This window comes from Siniperca chuatsi, linkage group LG16, assembly GCF_020085105.1.
Source record: "Siniperca chuatsi isolate FFG_IHB_CAS linkage group LG16, ASM2008510v1, whole genome shotgun sequence".
Taxonomy (NCBI): Eukaryota; Metazoa; Chordata; class Actinopteri; order Centrarchiformes; family Sinipercidae; genus Siniperca; species Siniperca chuatsi.
This window is the reverse complement of record NC_058057.1, coordinates 23,193,879-23,206,187: the sequence shown is the minus strand read 5'-3', so window position 1 is coordinate 23,206,187 and position 12,309 is coordinate 23,193,879.

Here is a 12,309-nt window from a genome sequence, read left to right as displayed (position 1 = left end):
AATTTCCTTTTTGGGCCAACACGATATTGACTGTATTGATGACACCACTGACGCAATGTGCTGAATCACTGTCTTCCTGTTATTTTGGTCAATTATACAACATTTTGAGTACAAAACACAACATACACTTTTACAGATGTACATTCTGCTCTCATTCATTATGTTATTTTCAGTGGACAATGAGGGCTAATTATTTAAACTTCAAGCTAAAGTCCTTAAGGAGGCTGTTGTACAGAACAAGGAATATTGTTGTTTTTTGTACCCGCCCACCTGCTGTATCAATATCGTTCAAATTATTCTGCAGAGATGATTCATCACCGGGTCTGTATTGTTTTCAAAATGCAGTAGTTCTTTACAGGCTATATTATATATCTATTGAATAGAGAATTACTGTATTTGTTTGCCAGTTTGCTTGATACATTAGTGCTGTACAGCAGCAGTGTTTCTAAATATTTTTGTCATGCAACCCGTCATGTATTGAAAAACAATACATTTATTTTCCATTAAACAAAAACAAATGGAAAAAATGTAACTGAAGGCAATACTGAGCAATTTATTTCTGATTGCTGATACTTACTACGCAGTGGTGTTCGAGCTCAGAACATCATCATTTTCATTTTTATGAAGTTTGGTATTACTGTGTTGTGCTTTTCCAGCATCCACTTTAGGAGGTGAGGCCCAAAAGTTAAGAAACTTTGGTTTTAAGCATGAGTCATCAGCACTGCTACTGGTTTACTTCAGGGGCTGTAGCTCAGGTGTGTGGTTCGGCCATTCATTCTTGCGGTTGGTTGTTCAGTCCTCAGTTCCTCCTGTCCACATGTCAAAGTTAAGACACTGAACCCCAAATTAGGGAGGTAAACAAATATGAAAACGCAATTTGGATCTGAACAGATAATTTGCGCGACTTGACAGTAGAAGTGAAGCTGATAAGAGACCATCTCAAAAGTGCATTTGAAATGACCAAGAGAGCTTTTTAGATTTTTGTCTTAAGCTTTCTGAATTTTTAATCATAGACACTTCAGACCAACCGTACATTCATTTGGCTCTTCTCCCATTATATACACAACCTCCAGGTTATAAAGAAAAATAATGCAATATGGCAATATAAACGCAGTTTAGACTTTTTCCATTGTTAAAACTTCCTCTTCTATTACCACTATTCATTTCTACCCAGACCATAAACAGTTACACAACTTTAGTTATTTAATCAGTTTAGACAGATAGTGTTTTATTATTTGTTTAATTCCGGTAGATGGTTAACATATTATGTTATTTTGTATATTCTTTGGCAGCTAAACATGTAAAATGTAAATCACATTGAACAGCATTTTGTTCTACTGGTACTTCATCTGTGCAATGACTAAGTTGAACCAATCCGATGTTGCACTTTCTTTCCTTGGTAAAGAAAAAATTGCACTGTTTTATAATTCAGATATATCTATAGTTGTTTCATCTTGGGGACTTTACATCAAGAGGCATATTACAGCATGCATCAGTTCACATTGAATGTAAATATGGTTTTGATTTGATTTGGCATCTGAGTATTTCATTCAAATCCCTCTCAGCTTAATCTTGCTTGTGTATGTTTATTTTCCCAGAGGCTTTTTATGTATCAAGAAAAATTATAAGATTCCTACAGCAAATCATACAAGTTGATTTCATTAGATTTCACTTATCTTTTGTAGAAGACTGGGGAATTGAATCCCCTTATTAATTCTTATGATCGATGTATGGTGTGTTTTCCTTTCATTTGAGTATTCAGATGCACGGTACCCATCTCTGTTGTCAAATTCTAGGGTCAAAGCAAGACTATGCAACTTTTTTAAAACTAAAACCGATTCTTCATCTTATAAAGTTCAAGAACATGAATTTATTTCTTATTGAACATTTCAGTGCCTAAATGTCATTTCAGAATAGTTTCCACCCTGATGAGAATAAATATGTCATTGCTCGCCAAGAAAATGTAAAGATTTTTGATTGTTTTTTATGACCTTCAATCCAACACTACTGACACTGTTATCAAGCCTATCATCATGGTGCTTAAAGCCTCACACAGGGAAGGGCAGCAGTGGAATATCCCTCCAGTAAAAAAAAACAAAAACAAAACTGGATGGACTGAAATATAGATATTGAATTAAGAGGCACTGCAGGGACAGATGCAAGCGGTTCTGTGTTAGAAGATAAATGTCTTGCTGAACAGACACGTACAAACAGTGGGCTTCCTCTCCATGTTTTCTCATGCCAAGCGATACCTCCTTATTGATCATTGTGTTGCTCTGAGATCTAAGAGGATTGAGTTGATTGCTCACCATGAGAGACCCTTTCATGTTCTCCCATCTGCGCGACTCTATCACTAATGACCTGCGGGGGGAGGGTGATTGGGGCCAAAAAAATACAGCGAATTTCAGGTTTTAACAATAATTTCAACCTGACAACAGCAAGTCTTTACAAGGTAGCAAGAGTGGGGGGACTCGGGCTCCTGTGGTTCTGTGTGTCAGTGTGTGTGTTGGACCATTTTTCAGAGAAGTCTGCTAATTATGGCAGACAAAACAATGAAAAGGAGACTGCCACAAGGCCTGCAGATCCCCAGTGCACAAGCACGCGCACACACACACAAACACTGTATGTTGGTGTAGAAAGAGGAGTGACAATTATCTCGTCGCTCCGAGCGCTGCTGCTTAGACTCATCAGCAACCTGAAGGAGATGGAAGTTGTGACAGAACGAGGAGTAAGGAGGGAAAAAAGAAACCAAAAAGGAAAACGAGTCACATTCATCTCTGACTTCACAGGGCACTAAAAACATTCAGGCCATCAGCCACAAACTTAAACAACTTTTCTGCATTGATGAAAATGCCACAGATGTGTCAATGTGGAGTTGGATTCAACTTCACTGAACAAAACTATTACGAAAGAAGGATGAAGAAGTAATGGAGAGCCAAAGCCTGAGGAGAGGTGACAGTTGAGGTCACTGCTGTTGTAAATCTGGATGTTTCATTTAAACTTTTTTCATCCATCCATCAGTCTGTTTTCTAGTCAGATTATCTGTTCAAGTCTGAACAGGGCAAACAGAACAGACAAAACATTCTCTTCCCTGACAGCTTCCCCCAGGACTTCCTCAGTTTCTGTCCAGCTATGAGATTTTAAACCACCAACATAGCCTGGGTCTGCCCCGGGGTCGTCTTCAGTCTGTCCTGTCTGGTACATCTCTAAAGATAAACTCCCAGGGGGGCATCCGAACCAAGTGGATGAACCACCAATTTAACCTCCAATTTAACCACAGGCATTTTGACATAATCTGTTAAAAATAAACTTTTACCAATTTTACAAAGCGTTTCAATTTTGGAAATGCAGATGAGGAAAGCGCAGCATGAAATGTTAAAGGAGATTATCCGAAGATTTTAGCATCTTAAAGAGATGCCGTTCCTGCTCACATTTTGGTGAGATAACACAATCCATGATTTTTCCTTCATTTCTTTTCAATTTTGTAAATCAATAGCGACACAAACTTATTTAATCTTCAATGCAGTGATTGGCTGAAATCACAAATTAGATGTTCTGTGAACACTGTGAAACCTGAAATGATGTAAGTGGCAAACCTTACTTTCCAATTCTGCCTTGACTAAATATTCTACTTTATAAAGAATGTTTAATTTTGTATGTTCCTCAAAATTTAACTATAAACATAACAATAAAGGTAGTTAGAGGCTAGGAAGGGTAATCAGATTGGGTGTAAGTAATGTCATTATGTTTTACATCGTAGTTAATAGTGTTAAAATAGATTACATTCCAAGGCCCTAACATGCTGGCTAGCATTCCCCCACACAAAAGATGGTAGCAGCAGAGATGTTAAAGAAAGGGCCAAGCGATCAAAACAAAATGGGGGTAGAAATGATTTCCTGGACAACCTCATGTGCCACCAGGTCAGGCTTTTGAACAAGGTATGTAATATCAGTTAGTGGCAGATCAACATACCCTGTAATCCTACCCAACAGTAAACTAACCTCATTGGCTGGCTAGGATTGTGCCACTTGTTTATCTGTCTGTAAAGGTTTTGCCATTCTTCCACTGTCAATAGCTATCTGTATCATGGAGATCCACCAGATTATTAGCTGTCTGCAAATATAAATACAATCCAAAGGCTGCCACAGAGACAACCGACACAGATGTTAAGTGTTGGTGTAAAATAATTCAGCATAGTGAACAAGTTAACAATGTAGATTTGTATCCAAGTTTTTCAAATTGCTTTAGTTTATTTTTACTCTGGATTTTGACTTGACAGTAAGATTGGAAAGTAGCTGTTGGTATGCCATTCTTGTTTTGAATATTGGTATACTGCTGCTTTTCTACTGGCATACGGCAATAATAAAGGGTATGTCTCTCATGTTGTCCAACAGGCTATGCTCACTATGCTAGCTGCACAGGACTATGTAGCTACTACTATTCTGGCTAACTTAGCTACCAGAAAGTGTAGCCTTCGTCAGTGACAGCTGCCTAAAAGGAGTGGTTATCTTCCATTACAATGTTATCGCATAAGCTACCAGTTTTACACAGTACCTGCCGGTGAAAAGTGTGAACAAGATTGAAATGCCATTTTCAGGTGCCATATGCCAGTTGAACAGCAGCAGCATACCAGTTGGATACCACTTAGAATTAGCATATGACGCTAAACAAGAGTTGCATACCCTTTGTAAATGCAGCATGAGTGACATATCATTTATACATGGCATACAGCAGTGGTATATCATTATCAGCAGTGGCATACGTCAGCAAGATTTATAAACAAACTAATGTACATGTCTGTTATTTCGACTGAAAACTTTCATCAGTGATGCAGCAGCATGTTGTTGCCGAGACATCATGACCTCCAATATGGCTGCCAAGAGCATTTTGTTTCCTGAAAGCCCCCCATAAAGCTGCAACCGCCAGTGATGCTTTCTCTTAAGTGCATGGATGCTGACACCTGAGATAGCCTTGTGATTTATCAACCATATCTGTCATATATTTCAGTGCTATCTGTGTACCTGCACTTCTCAGGAGCAATTCGTTCTTGCAATGTGTGAACTCCCTGTGATAATGCCTCATTCACTCACTCTGATAGAGGAGTTGCTATATACAAACCCAGGTCAGTGCAGTTTGAGATTAAGATACATTTTATTGCACTTGCAGGGAAATTTGTCTTGTACACTGAAGATGCACTATGAGGAAATAAAAAAAGTACATGAAAACCGCAGTGCAGGTTGGTCTATAGGAAAGCAGCAAAAGGCCAAGTAAAGCTTTGTGAACATAATAGCTGACTATCATCGGTGGACTTTCGAAATAAAATTTTACTACCAACAGTTTTTGTCAAGAATACTATAAAAAAAGAGATTAACTCAAGCAGTGGGAGGTAGGGTATTGTAGTTGAAAATGCCACCATTTTAGTTGTTTTCCTCTGTTTTTATTTATCCGTTACTCAATTAAAACAAAGCATAAAACACTGAGGTTAAAGGAAACAGAGCTTTTAAGATGACAACAACATCAACAAATATACTTAAGGTGCAGGAAAAAAGACGTTACAAAGCAGCAAATGAAGATGAATTGCCAAGTTCAATTCAACCTCCTTCTTTTCTCATAGTCGGCACACATTAACAAACTTGTTAAGAAAGAAAATAGATGATTTACACTTAAAACTCATCTCCTCAGCACTTCCCTCCAGCCTTCTTACTCCCCCTCTCTCCTCTCCAAATCCTCTTCTCCTTCCTTACCACCAAATTTGAACAAGATAGAATTTCACTGCTGTTTCCGCTTTTTACAATGAATATTGAGCTAGAAGCAACAAAGCATAAAACAGCCTGGGTGTTTGGCTGTGAAGCAAAGGCTGTATGTAGTAGGCTCATAAATAACCCAAAGGGTGGCAGCAAACACCCAGTGAAACATGTCTGTTTATACCAATGTTACTTATGTTTATACCAACATACTTAACAGGCAAGGACGGACTATAAACATTTGCCGCTTTCACATTAGGGTTAGCCTGGCAGGGGTTTTGGAGCCTGACAGTACAATGCAACATATTTTTGGACTAAGCTGATATTTTGTATCAATATTTGAATGGACGGTATTGAAGGCCAATATTTTATGCACTTCCTTTCTAGCACTGTACCAGTGCAGCTCACTATGATAACGGTGACAGATTGCTATAGAAATGTGAAGTAATTTCTGAAAGAATGGGTCCTTGATTTCACACAGTGTTGTGGTTTTGGGGGTTTAGTTGTGTTATTTCCTGTTTTATTTTGTGTTCTGCCACATGTCTTGTGTAGTTTTACTTCCTGTCTTTGTTTGCTTTTCCCGCCAGTTCTGATTGTTTGCCCTGATTAGTTTCACCCGTGTCTCGTTTTCTCCCTTCACCTGATTGTATTTTAGTCTGTGTTCTTCCTTTGTTCTTTGCCAGTTCCTCCTCGTCCATGTGTTGAGCGTCCCTGCCCTTTCCTTGTGTTTTCTCGTGTTTTGGATTTTCTGCCTGGTATTTGCACGTGTTTGCCTGATTTGGACTGCCTTTTGGTTTTGATCTTTGCCTGCCTCACCACCACGTGAGCCTCTTGTTCTCCAATAAATGATTGAAACTGCACCTGCTCTGCTAGTGTGTCTGCGTTTGGGTCCAACCCCTTGTATTCCCAGTGTTCCCTGCTTGATAACCCACGACAGCACAGATGTAAATAAAAGTGATATTAGGCTTCATGATCATAAAAAGTTTTTGTTTCACGTCTACACTTCATCTGTCCATATTCCCTCTCTCTCGCTCGTCCCCATGTGCGCTCTCTGTCTGTCTCAGGGGGAGTAAAGTACACAAACATTATTAAATTGATGCTCTGCCAAACCTCCAAATTTTAGAGCAATCTCTAGATGCCAGATCTATTTTATAATCAAGAGCTATATATAACCAAATCACACATCTTATTCTAAAGTGTCAGTGTAATGCAGCAGTAATTACAATTACCTGTAAATGTTATTGTAACCAAAAGGAACTATGGCCAGATCGATGAAAATAAGAACCAAGTTGCATGAAACTGCATTTTCCTTTTAAGAAAAGCCCTTACACTAGGACATCTGGGTTAGGGTATCCGTCGAACATCAATTCACATTGAATCATGGGTAAGTGCATGCATACACAATTGCAGCTATTCTGATAACTCATGGATCAAGAAGCCTCAGCACTCATATAATTACGTGCGTGCAAGAGTCTTTTCCATCTCATTTTGCAGCCAGGGACACATGGGATTTGAGTAAAGCACTTTCACACAATCATTAAAGAGCTTGACCTAAATTAATGAGGACAACTGGTTCATACATGGTTTGTAATATTAAAGCTGTTTTTCTGCTGCCTTCCACTTTTTTCTCACACTCCATTTCCACTGCACACACATCCCTCCATCTCTCACCTCCTCTTTGGCTTTCAACTTTACTGTCACAGTCTCTTTTACTCCCTCCACCCCCATTGCCAATGTCTCTCTTCTCTTCCTTCTCTCTTTTCCCCCAAGCAGCTGCAGCGTTCCCACCCAGCTGAAAGTCGGCCTTTGAGCCTCTGTGTCTTTCTGTGGCTTCAAGTAAAATAAGCTGCGTATTACCAATATGAGTGAGAAATCCTAATGACTGCCTGCTGCCCTCGGCCCCCAATCCAAGAGTTCCCTGTTTGGAGTCATTGTGTGGATGTGCTTCACCCTCAGTATACATTCATAATTGATGGATTTTTATGCAGGACACTCAGAAAGCTGCCTTGTATATTGTTTGAGACAAGCAAGACCCATCTTTTTCATCCCTGCTTGTTTTTGTTATTGTCTTTGCTCCTTCTCCTCCTTACTGTTATATTTGGAGTGGTTAGACACTTTTTCCAGAAGGTGACTGGCTTATACCCAAACAAAACTTTTATTTCTGAGTAAATTACAGAAAAAACAGAAAACACTGCAGGGATTCTACTCAGGAGATTTCATTAAAAGATCCAAGCCTGAGTTTGAGGATTCAACCATTCATCCATGCACTTTATTCAATCAGGATAATACTCCTTTGTAGAAACTTTCAAACATCTGTAGTGACAAGTAAATTTAATGAGCATCTATAGGGTAGCAACAGTATATGTGACATGCAGGGTGTGTTTGAAGTAGGGAGGCCAAAAGCAATATCTCGTAATGAATCTCTTTCTGTGAAGCAGGCATTTAATGTGTGAATGCTGGTAAGGTCATTGCATAAGCAACTTTTCCAGGATTCGGACAAGATGAAGAGCTTGCACCCAGGACGAACGTAGTACAGTATAGCAAGTTATCGGAAATGTCCACCCATAAAGGCAGAAATGTCAATCTTCCTATCTGAAGGGGTCGACGTAATAATGTTAATATTGTGTGATCAATACTTAAACCATTAAAATGCTGATGGGCTCTCCAAGCCCTTGTTACGTCACTTTGAAACGGACAAAAAATCTTTAATGTACTCATCTAAAAACTTGTTCTCTCTATGAAGATTTTGTTCTGGATTATTTTTTACTTGTCTGTTTTTGAACTGGTTCCCTCCACTGATTAATACACTTGTGTTGGCATCTGTTGACTTTTGCAACACACACATTCCACGTCTCAAAGATACGTGTCTGCTGTTCAGTTCTGTTAACTGTGTTGACACCTGAATCTAAAGCAATCTGCAGGATTCATCCAGAGAGCAGAACTATGCTGTCAAATATAATGGCGTCACCAGTTGATAAGTGAGAGTTCATCATTAGTGAAAATGCCAAAATGACATTACTGGAATGCTTGCACATATAATTAGTCACGTTTGCATTTAACTGTAAGTATCTTTCAGGAAACTTGAACTAGGGCTGAAATGAATTTCTTAAGAAAACAGTGACTCAGATCCTTTTCAAATTCTCAGCCTTGTCATAGAACTAATATACAGCGGATTAACGCACAAACCATAGTCATTGTTGCACCAAGAGCTGATGCTGTGAATTGACCCCACGAATAGAGGAAAAAGCAAATGGGGAAGAGGGAAAAGAAGAGAGAGGCAGTAAAACATGTTACCATCAAAGTTGTGTAAGTACATTTGAAAGTGTCTGCGCTTACTGTGCGCTACTACAACCAGCACATTTTGTCCCAGACTTCGTCAGGTTCGCCACAGATTCACACGACTTTGTCGTGATAAGATTCCTGCTTTTATCAGGAAATTATATATCTTAATAACTGAATATTCTTATTATATTACCTGATTAATCTTCAGAATAATCAATAGAATACTCAGAAAAATAAACAATAGAAGTTGCCTTGATTAAGGTCAATGGTTATGATGTTTATTTTATAAACCAACAACCTATGTGGCACAAAGCACAGCCAGTCAACATCTAATGTAATTATATCTGGAGATGGTTGTCGTAATGTGACAAAATTCTGTGATAATCAGCTTCTCCATGCCAATCTAGGCTTGTGTTTCTGTTCCTCATCCTTTTGATTTGATTTCTATTATGCGCTCATGAATTCCTTATTCATGCTTTTTGCAGGTGTGTGTGTGTGTGTGTGTGTGTGTGTGTGTACCTGGTACATAGTGAGGACTGAAACATGTTTTCTTACCTACAGAGTGAGGACATTTTGGCCGGTCCTCACAACTTCAAAGGGCTGATTGAAGGTTAAGACTTGGTTTTAAGGGTTAGGTTAGAATTAGGATAAGGTTAGGGTTAGACTGTAGATGACTTTAGCTACGACTTTAGCTAAGACTTTAGCTGTGATGGTTAAGGTTTGGGTAAGGGGCTAGGGAATGCATTATGTCAATGGCGGTTCTCACAAAGATAGACGCACAAGGGTGTGTGTGTGTCACAGCAAGGCAGAGAGTGTGTTTCACAATTACGTGGAGCTGAACAAGGCAGGCTGACTGACAGGCTCTCTGCATGTCTCTCAAAGGGGCAGTGAGAACTGAGTAGCAGTAATCCACGACACCACTGGGATTTCACACTGCAACTCCATGCCTATACTCAGAATTATTTGCTGCCAAGGGAATTTCACACTAGCACACACCAGGGGTCCCTCTGCACTTAGTGTGTGTGTGTGTGTGTGTGTGTGTGTGTGTGTGTGTACAGAGATACCAATTAGATGATTGATGGTGATTGATGTGGCTGCTCGGGGATGAAAGAACACACTCATACACACCCTTCCCTCTTCTCCGCGCCTCACAGAACGGTCACCATCAATCGGCTAATTGCTTTACACTTCAGCTCACTGACTTTGAGGATTGAATCACTATTCAATTAGAAAATAGAGCTGTTCCCCATTGTCCCATGAGTCTGAAGCCTCAGACACACACAGAGGCACAAATGCACACAGTGTCTTCAGTCTTCTCTCTCTCCCTACTTGGTAGCCATGGTGATGTTGAAATGAATGGGTACATGATGAGGAGTATGATCAATGAGATAACCCCCCGAGATGAGGAGGTGCAGGAGGAAAGCTTTCCACTGATCAGTTTTGAGTCTCTCAGGTAGAGGAGTGTTGTTTGTTAAATATGTAATGTAAATGAGGTTTTTTTTTTTTTGACATTTTGAAAACTTCCTCAAACTTTACCTGCTGTCACTGATATACCAACACACGAAATTTATACAAATCTCAACTTTTTCTAGCGCTTCAAGTGAAGTTTCAATTGCTTTCATCTTTTACAGTTCAAATGACGCCTGAGCCACAACGATTAATCAATTTGTTGATTGACAGAAAATGTATCTGCGACTATATGATAATCAATTATGGTCATTTTTCAAGCAAAAATGCCAAACATTTGATGGTTTCAGCTTGTTTATGTGAGAATCTGCTGCTTTTCCTTGTCCTACATTATAGTAATTTGAATATTTTGGGGTTTTGGACTGTTGGCGGGATAAAACAAGACATTTGATGACATCAACTTTGGCTCAAGGACATTTTTCACTATGTTCTGACAATTTATAGACCAAACAATTGTCAGTGTTAAGTGACACTTCACCTGCTTTCATCTCTCATACTACAGCTGATGATTCAAATGCTTTTGGTGCATGCGTGTCAACTTTAATTATCCATTAGTTACTTTATGGCTTTTTGTAGTAGACAAACAGTTTTTTGTGTTTTTGTGTAACCCATTGTGTGTAACTCCCTGTTAAAAGGGTATTTTTGGCAGGGAGTTTTTCCTTATCCAAATCAAGGGTCTGAGGATAGAGGGTGTCGTATGTTGTACAGATTGTAAATCCCCCTGAGGCAAATTTGTGATATGGGCTATATATTGGCTTGACTGAATTAACTTACAATTTTAAAATATTACTCAAAGGTCTTTTTCATTTCTCTTCCTTCAAACTGAATCACAGACACAACTGACAAATGGCCTTGTGTATGTTGCTTTAGCAGCACTTTTTGTATCATTTATGTTGCTAGGATTAGCACGCAGCATCAAAGATATGCATGTCAGAAACAACTTTGTCAGAGTTAGAGATGCACAGAGGCACATTCACAGACACAATGATTGGCAGGTGTAGGTCTCTGTGTCCTTTCTAATAAGGTCTTCAATTTGGAGACAATTTTTCTGGAGACTGAAAAGTCCACAGAGTGAATCATCTCAAAAGTCAAAGACACAGCATGAATAACAATAGAATCTGCCTCATTCTTCTCCTTGTTTCAGGGATCCGTTAAACATGGGAGACTATATGCCCAATATTTGGAAGTCAACAACTCGGTGTGAGGTAATAGTAATAAATGTTCCCCAGACGAATGGGAGCCTGGTTGATCATTGAAAGGTCGTTTTAAACGGCTTACAAATGGCAGGCTTTCCCTTTAGCCACATAGCTATCAATATGCAGACTGGCCTCATTGAACCTCTCAGAAGAAATTCAGTTTTACATCAGTTCTGTCTCTGTGGTTTTTGCCTTGATATAACAGACAGTTCTTCAGTTACGGCAACGTATTGCTGCAACAATGACAAAAAATATCGGCTCAGTTTTTCTTTAGGACATGAAAAGTTTATTTTTAACAAGATCCTTTTCACAGTATAGCAACATATTCTTAATGTTATGATGACATATTTATTTATTACTAGATACCAGATTATTATGAAACAAATCACTTTATCTTGTCATAATACAAAACTTTCTAGCTATTACACAAAATCAGCATATCTTATTAAAACATTATTTCAACTACATACATTTCTTGTTATAACATACCTACTTGATGTATTATAATGAGAAGTTTCTTGTGTATTAACAAGAACATTTTGTGATAGAACAAGAAAGTGATATGTTGTTAAAATAAAATATGTTGTAATACCATGAAAAGTATCTTGTTATAACATGAA